The following is a 9,154-nucleotide window of genomic DNA, read 5'->3' as shown; positions in this document are numbered from 1 at the left end:
TCCCTCATTTGGCACGGTTATAGCATGATTTTTAAGTGCGTGCCAAGGTTAGAGACGACTCGAGTAAGTTTCAGAGCCGGCTCCTAAGGGGGAGTCGACTCGCACATTGTCGGGAGTCGACTCGAAGTCTACAGGCGCATAAGGAGAGTCGACTCGCGCATTTTCTGGAGTCGACTCGAGGTCGAGTCGACTCGCGACTCAGGGGTGTCGACTCGCAGTCGGGATCCGACTTTTTAACCCTAGGTTTGTCGTTTCGCAAACACTTTTTCTCAAGCCGCCACTGTTCACAAAGCCCTAGAGCCGACTCCTAGGTCATCCTCGATCGTCTCCAAGCCCTTTTCCCGTCGATTCTTCGCCGGACATTGAGTTTCCGTCCGTTCCTAGGTCTTTTCAGGTCAGTGCCGAGCTTCCTCTATCGATCCTTCTTCGTTCTCTAGGTTTTCATCTCGTTTAGGTCAAGATGCCTCGCAAGGGAGTTGTTAGAAAGAGGTCCCGTCCCGTGGCCGGTCCCGAGCGGCGCTCCAAGGCGCGGCACGATCCCGCGAGGCAACCTCCTCCGGATCGTTCCCCGCCTAGGGTGGTTCATGTTAGGCCGTTGGCCGGGAAGGCCGTCACCTCCGGGAGGTATGTCACTTTCGACTATCTCTCCCGGGAAGGATTCACCATAGGCGATAGGCTTAGAGCCCAGGGTCTAGAGTACTTCCTCACCTTGGACCTTCCCACCTATCCTGGCCTAGTTCAAGAGTTCTACAGTACCGTCCATCGGGGAGATGGAGGTATTGAGGGCACGGTATTAGGTGTCCCATTGCGTGTCACAGAGGACCTCATTGCCCATATCCTCCACCTTCCATTAGTAGGGGTGGCTCCTGCACATCCTGAGGATAGATTTGAGGCCCTTACGATCGTCTTAGGGCATCCACCTCAGTCTCCCCTAGATGAGGTATCTGCTAGCTCACTTCCTATTGAAGTGAGAATCCTTTTGAGCATTTTGTCCAGGTCCATCTTCCCTAAGACAGGGAGATTTGATTTTGTGAATGAGAGGGACCTAGCTATTATGTCTTACATTCTTCAGGACACCCCGGTCAACTTCCCCAAGCTCATTTATAGGTATATGTGTGAGCCCCTGGATAGACCTAGGCTCTCCCTCCCATACGGAATGATATTCACTCTTCTCTTTAGGCAGTACGAAATTTCCATTCCTGAGAAGGAACCCTCTCGTGCCTTGCGATGGACTGATCGCTTGGGTACGGAGACCATGCACAGGATGGGATTTCGGAAGAGAGAAGGGATCTGGGTTAGGAAGTCCACTCTCACCGCTCAGACCACCAGACCATCACCCAGTCCTGAGCCAGATTCTGACTACCCAGAGTTCCCAGACCATCCAGACCTTCCATCCACTCCTCCTGCTCCTACCACCTCTGCCGGACCTTCCTCCTCAGCTCCACCATCTATGGAGGTCCGTATTGATCCAGAGCAGCTCCGGGAGCTGCGGCAGGAGATCGTCCGAGATTTGAGGGACGAGCTGCTCCGGGAGCTCCGAGGTTCCGTGCCAGCTCCCACTCCTGCACCCACTCCATCCTCAGCATTGGTCCCATCCTTGACAGCCGTGACAGACATGACGGCTGAGGTGCGGCAGGAGATCTACAACATTAGGACCCTGGTGCAGGCCCAGTTCCACAGCATGAGCGAGGTCACGAGCACCACGAGGAGGATGCGGGATGACATCCGCCGTGACATGCACACCACCACCGAGGGGGCCGAGCGCTTGTCGAATGTGCTCATCGACAAGCTGGACGCACTTCAGACCTCGGTGACTGGGCTTCAGACGTCGGTGACTGAGCTCTCCACTACACATAGCAGAGCCACCACGTCTATTATCACGCAGCTGGGCCATGTTACAGAGGCAGTCGCCCTCCTCATGGAGCAGAGCCGATTGAGAGGAGGAGTCACATCCTCGAGAGGAGGAGCTACATCCTCCAGAGGAGGAGATGTATCCTCGAGAGGGGGAGCTACATCCTCCAGAGGAGGAGATGTATCCTCGAGAGGGGGAGCCACATCCTCCAGAGGAGGAGATGTATCCTCGAGAGGGGGAGCCACATCCTCGAGGAGGTCATAGATGATTTTGAGTTGTGTTTTGTCTTCTTTTGTATTGTTCTTGCTTTACCTATTGTATGCTCAAATGTATTCACCTTCATATCAATACAATGAGTAGACATCTTATCTTCATTTCTGTGCCATTTGATGATTGACTGTGCCATTTGTGCCATTGATTGTGTGTGATTACCTCCTTTTTGGTATGATGACAAAAAGGGGGAGAAATGTGTAAGTATAAAATATGTAAAAGGGGAGAAATATTAAAAAATATGTAAAAGAAATCAATGGAAATAAATAAAACGATAAACTCTTAAAAACACACATAAATTTGTTCTAAGTGGATTCCGTACCTCGAGGCTCATTATCTCTCTTTTGGGGCTCCTAATGGAGTAATCTCCAGAATCTATTCAAGGGATATTCGGAGATTAGCTGAATCCTACTCAAGAACAAATTGACAGATTTTTCCTCTAAAAACAAAAATTTTAGTTCAAAAATTTCAAAGCATTAAAAGAAAATTCAGAAAATCAAAACATAGTTGAATGCATATGTTGAGGGGGAGAATCTGAATTTTAATCAAGCTAAATCATTAATGTCATATAAGCCAAACAATTGATTGCAGAATATGAAGGCTTATATAATTCCAAATGAAAGGGGGAACTTTAACTCCGAAATTTAATGTTTCACTCCTTTCAAACTTGGATAAATTAAATTATCAGACATTTGAATTCATTTATGGAGTTTATTTCATTATTTACTGAGCAACTCATTTTACATATACTCAAAGTTTTGTCATCATCAAAAAGGGGGAGATTGTGGAGTGATCGATTAAAACCCCGTTTGATTTTGATGAGCTCAAAGCATTTGAGTATATCTTGTGATTACTAATGAATTCAATTGAGTGTTTCAGTGAAAATCCTGTCCAAGTGTCTTTAGACTTGGTTCATAGCATTTTGGATAAGTTAAGAAGTCTGCATGAACCAATGTCTGAGATACGAGTCGACTCCCGAGTTTCACGAGTCGACTCCAAGCGTATCAAGGTCACTGGCACGAGCTCGAGTCGACTCCTGATCAGTACGAGTCGACTCCGACTGAAAACAGACAGAAGGACAGAAGAGCAGTTTTTCAGGTCTGAGATTCGAGTCGACTCCAGTGGAATGCGAGTCGACTCCCAGCGGTACACACAGAAAAAGTCAGAGAGCGTTTTATGGACTCTGAGATTCGAGTCGACTCTAGTGGAACGCGAGTCGACTCCCAGCAGTACACAAAGAAAAGTCAGAGAGCGTTTTATGGACCCTGAGATTCGAGTCGACTCCAGTGGAACGCGAGTCGACTCCCAGCGGTACACAAAGAAAAAGTCAGAGAGCGTTTTATGGACTCTGAGATTCGAGTCGACTCCCGCAGTACGCGAGTCGACTCCGAGACTGTGCGACCATCGACAGACAGAAGACCATGTTACTGCCTCTGAGATTCGAGTCGACTCCCAGACAGCTCGAGTCGACTCCAAGACAAGCTTCACGTCAAAAGGCAGAAGACCAACTTTCGGAAACTGAGAGCCGAGTCGACTCCAAGGAAGTTCGAGTCGACTCCAAGACTGGATGAGCCAAAAGACAGAGAATCGGGAGTTCGGGCTCTGAGATTCGAGTCGACTCCCAGGACAGTCGAGTTGACTTGAGTGGACAAAATTCAAATTTGGATCCACGGACTACAGAGGATGAGCCGACTCCAAAATTGCCAGGTCAGCGCCAGAAGTTGGCGAGTCGACTCCGGGTCAAGACGAGTCGACTCCCAGTCAAGACGGCAACTTTAATTCAAACTGGGAACAGTTGCCGAGTCGACTCCGAAAAAGCTCGAGTCGACTCCTGCTACAGCCGAGTCGACTCCTGATCGCGCGAGTCGACTCCAACCCACCAACGGTCACATTGTCAGGCTGCGCAGAATGTGCAGAACGGCCAGAAAAAGCAGAGTAACGGCTAGTTTCCGTGGGGGTTGGCTTAAATAGCCACAGAAGACTGTAGCAAGGTAGAGAACACACATTCCACTCCTAGCATTCAAGTCTTCAAGCTCTCTAAGTGCTCTTCAACGAGAAAAAGGGAAGATCTGCATTTACTGCTCCACCAACATCTTCCCAGCATTCAAAGCTTCCTCCTCCTGCTTTCAAGTCGATCACTCTTTCAAGAGGAGACCGGAGTTCCAGAAGCCACACCTCTTCACCATCTTAAAAGCGTTTGAGGGCTTCTAACTCCTTTACGATTATATTGTTTTAAATCTGCTTTTTGAGAAGCTATTTTCTGTTTTCTTCTATCTCGTGTATTTACTTGATTCAATCGGGGGATTGAATCAAGGGGATTAAGGTTGGTTGGTGAGCCGGTTTAAAACCAACGAGTGTAAGGGTTTGATTGTGAGCCCGGGAAAACAATCGGAGTTGGTTCTAGTCGGTGAGCCTGGGAAAACCGACCGAGTTCGTTGTGAGCTCGTAAAACAACAAGTTCGGTTGTGAGCTTGCAAAACAACCGGCTGTAATCCAAGGGGGTTATAGTGAAAATCCCAAGTGAGACTTGGGGAGTGGACGTAGGAGCAAGGGTTAGCTCCGAACCACTATAAAACTTTGTGTTTGTAGTGCATTGTCTCTCATCTTCTTCCCCACACATTACTCACAGCACTTAGCTTTAATTAAATAACTGGCTATAGTATTTAGCTAATCATCCACAAAGTTTTAATTAGCTAAGTTAATTTAAAAACCCAATTCACCCCTCCTCTTGGGTTGTCTATCTGGGCAACACAACTCCACCGGATAGGGAGCAAATAGAGTATAGAGCATAGAAAAGTAAAACCAAAAGAAATGAAAATCAAAATGTTCATTGAGTGGTTAAGGAAAGAAATTAAAAAAAAAATTAGAGAATGAATGATCAATAAATGAAAATATATAAGAAGGTTGTGAAAAAGCAAATGAAGTTTCAATCACTTGAAAACATACCTTAAGGATAAAATCAGTGCTAAATTATATAAATAGGGAGAGTTTATTTGAAAAGAATTAATTTTAATCGTTGACATACTTGTTCTTAATGCTTTAATGGTATGCATACTATATTTCACATGTAACATGATGTTTTGAATTGTGAGTTTTCAAAATTAAAAAAAAAAAGAAGGGAAGGAGTTTGTTCAAATATAATTTGTAATGCTCTATGCCTAGATAGTTTGATTGAAACATCTTTCTATCAACAACATCATTTTGTTTTAGTGAATATCTTTTGAAAAATAAAAGATAAGAACAATCTAAATTTGCAAATTAGGCAGAATGAATTAATTCAGATTTATCTTCTATTTTGCCTAACATTGGTACATAATGTTATGATACATGTTAAAATATCCTCTAATTTGTACCAAAACTCAATATTAAAAATAAAGATTCTGAATATGCTCTGATGTGCTTGAAATATGTATTTTCAGTCTTAATGATTTAAGATGAGCTACAATGTAGAAGATACATATTTCAAATTATGAATTTTGAAAGCCTCCTTGAAAATTCTTATGAAATTCAGAATATGACCTAGTATAAAAGTTTAAACTCCATATAAAATGCTTATATCTTTATATTTTTGTAATTTTCATTATATGCTTCGAAGATTGCATCATGCTGGAGAATAATTTACTATGATTCTTAGATAAAAACTACAGCTTAAGAAAAATAGAATTAATTTTGATACCTTGGTTGTTTGCTCCGATACGCATCTGAAACATATCATTTTTTATCTTATAAGTGTACTGGAATTGGTCTAAATGATGTATTTTTTAATGATCTTGATTGCAAATAAATGGTTCTAAACATATGATATTATTTTGATATTAAAAAAATTTATGGTGCTTCATATATATACATTGCTGAAAAACTATGACTAAGAAATTAATATTTTGAATATACACTCCTACATAATTAAATGCTTCTATCATTAAAAAGAAAATTTCAGAGTGAGAGATCATATAGAACTTAATCGTATAAATTCGTATCTAAAGATGAGACAAAGAATACTAAATGTAAAGTGGTATTAAACTTTATGCTTCATTGAATATATTTTGAAAGTTGGATTTCTATCTGTATTCATCGGTAAATCATTTATTTCTGAAAATTAATTGAAAAGGATTCCATCTGTCTTAGTTTCGAAAATTTATCTTGGAATCTACTTATGAGTTCTTATTGGCTTGCACTTTAGTGTTTCAATCCTGAGCCAATTCATTTTAATTGATTTTGATGCTATGATCTTTAAAGGAGTAAAAGAAAGTTTTTAAGAGAGCTCTAAAAGAACTTTCAAAGCCTTGAATTTTATGTATCCTACACTGCATAAATTCATGTTTTGGTATATATGCCCCAATACTTTTATATCATGAAAGAACTTTGAAGTCATTAAGAATTAAGGATTCAACATAATCTTATGTTTTTCGAGTATATAAGTTTTGATCTTTATTTGCTCTTATACTATACTCTGAAAATTAATTAGATTGCTCTCATCTTGCTATATACTTAATATATATATATATATATATATATATAAAGGTGTTGAATTTTCATTCGTGCCTTTTTTGAATATTATTCTTGATACTCCTTGAAATAACTTGAAAAAGATTCCATCTACACTTGATTTGAAAAATATCTTTGGAATCTACATTTAGAGATCTCTTTTGGCTCACATCTTAAATGTCTCATTTCTAAAACCAAACACATAGAAATAAGATATCATTTTATTAGGGATCATGTGCAAAATGGAAATATATGTATTGAGCATATATGTACGGAAAAATAATTAGCTGACATATTCACAAAATCCTTGAGTGAAGATAGAGTCTGCACGCTAAGGAGGAAATTAGGCATATGTGATCCTTTTTATTGAAGAGATATAAAAGGGAGCAAGCAGTCTCATGATACATTCCTCCCATTTCTAAAAATCCATGAAACATGAGTCAAACTTGTCATCTATAGATTTCTTACTCATGTATCATTGTCCCAGAAAGAATTTGTACGGATTGGAAGCAAGAAAAATTTTTAGAAGCGAAAAGGAAGAGAAAGAAAAAAAATTTCTGAACTTGGGTCGACCCAACCCAGAATAGGGTCGACTCAACGTTGAGTTGACCCAAGAAAATTCTTGAGTCGACCCAACGTCGGGACCCCACTGTTAAAAGGGGGACCCGTGAGCTATCTAGGGCACTGTTTACCCTTTGTCCTCTTCCGAAAACCCTATTCCTCACTCTCAAATCTTCTCCAATCATCTCCAAACAGTAGATTACTTCAATATCTTGGAGAAATGGGACCCAAGAGAGCCGTAGCCAAGCGATCCGGGAGAGTCTCACGATCTTGTTTAGAGCCTAGGATATGTATCTAGTTCTCATATGTATTTTGTGTTGATCATGTATTTTGAACCTTGATTGAGGAACATTGTATTTGCTTTTGTTTTTGGCATGATTGTACTAAAATGTTCCTATTTTGATCAATGAAGTTTGAATGGTTGTTATTGTGTCTTTTCTCATGTACCTATTTGATGATAACAAAAAGGGGGAGAAGTAAAGAAAGAGTAATAGGGGAGAAGTAAAGATAGAGTAAATAGAGTAACAAAAAGGGGGAGAAGTAAAGAAAGAGTAATAGGGGAGAAGTAAAGATAGAGTAATAAGAGGAGAAGTAAAGAAAGAAAGAGAAATAATTTGTAAAACAAATTGAAAATCATATAGGAAAGCATATACATCCAAGGGGGAGCAATTTGCAACAATGAAAATGATCAAGTCAAAAATTTATATCAAATTTCAGAATTTGGCACATATAATTTCAGAATTTGGCACGCACCTTTCACACCTCGATACATAACCTGAAACTCATGTTTTATCTCAAATTTTTGGAGTTTCATCTTTAATGAATTATAAATGAAAGGGAGAGTAATTCAAAAAGTCAAATTGGCAACATTTGAATGATATAGGGGGAGACTTCACTCTTATATATGAAAAGCTGAAATTCAGCAAGTTAAGCCCTTTCAAAAACTGATTTTAAAATAAGTATCAAAAGGTTCATACTCTTTATTTTGTAATCATCAAAAAGGGGAAGATTGAGGATGATAGTGTTATTTTGATGATTAACAAGCAATTATCTAGAGTATGTTATAAGTTAAATCGATACTTCATTTATAAGTTTATTACTCTCAGTATATTTTGTATTAATTGATATAGATACATTTCATTGTTCATTTGAATGAATCTAACCTTGAGATGCAGCAAAGTGTGGATTGAGTCGACCCAAAGGATGATTGGGTCGACCCCGGCACATCAAGAAAACATTTGGCACACTTCTGCAAAAATGGCAAAGATGAACAGTGAGTTGGGTCGACCCAAGGAAAGCATGAGTCGACCCAAGGATCAAGATCCTCAAAACAAGACAGAAAAATGGTTCTACTGAGAGGGTCGACCCAAACAGTAGTTGAGTCGACCCAAGCTTGAGTCGACCCAAACCCTAAGAGGGTCGACCCAAAGGCAAGACAGAAAAGAAGACAGAAAAGGTTCTCTGGAAACCCTGTTAGGGTCGACCCAAGAAGAAGTTGAGTCGACCCAAGTGAACTTTGAGTCGACCCAAAGAAAGGTTGGGTCGACCCAAGTGAAGGAAGGCTGAATTATAAAGTTTCTGTGTTTCTGAGAGGGTCGACCCAAGGAATGTTTGAGTCGACCCAAGTGAAAGTTGGGTCGACCCAAGGACAGGTTGAGCCGACCCAAGCACGGGCAGAAGCATAACGGCTAGTTGTGCAGAAGTGCTTTTTGGACTCCCAACGGCTATAAACGGCTAGTTTCTTCAATCCAACGGTCAGGAAGGACTATTTGGAGGTTGGAGAAGTATTTAAGAGGGAGTATTCATCAGAGGAAGCAAGCTTTGGAAAATACATCAAGTGCATTCAAGAGAGAACCCTAGCAAGGCAAGCTTCATCCAAGTGCTTCATTCAAGAGTCAAAAGAAAGTGGTTGAGCAGATTCAAAGAGTCATTAAGAGCTCCATCCACCCTTGAAGAGTGAAGCATCCTTGACAAAGAAGAGAGAAG

Source organism: Phoenix dactylifera, unplaced genomic scaffold (assembly GCF_009389715.1).
Source record: "Phoenix dactylifera cultivar Barhee BC4 unplaced genomic scaffold, palm_55x_up_171113_PBpolish2nd_filt_p 000076F, whole genome shotgun sequence".
Classification (NCBI taxonomy): domain Eukaryota; kingdom Viridiplantae; phylum Streptophyta; class Magnoliopsida; order Arecales; family Arecaceae; genus Phoenix; species Phoenix dactylifera.
The sequence above is the reverse complement of the archived record's forward strand: the minus strand, read 5'-3'. Positions refer to the sequence as shown.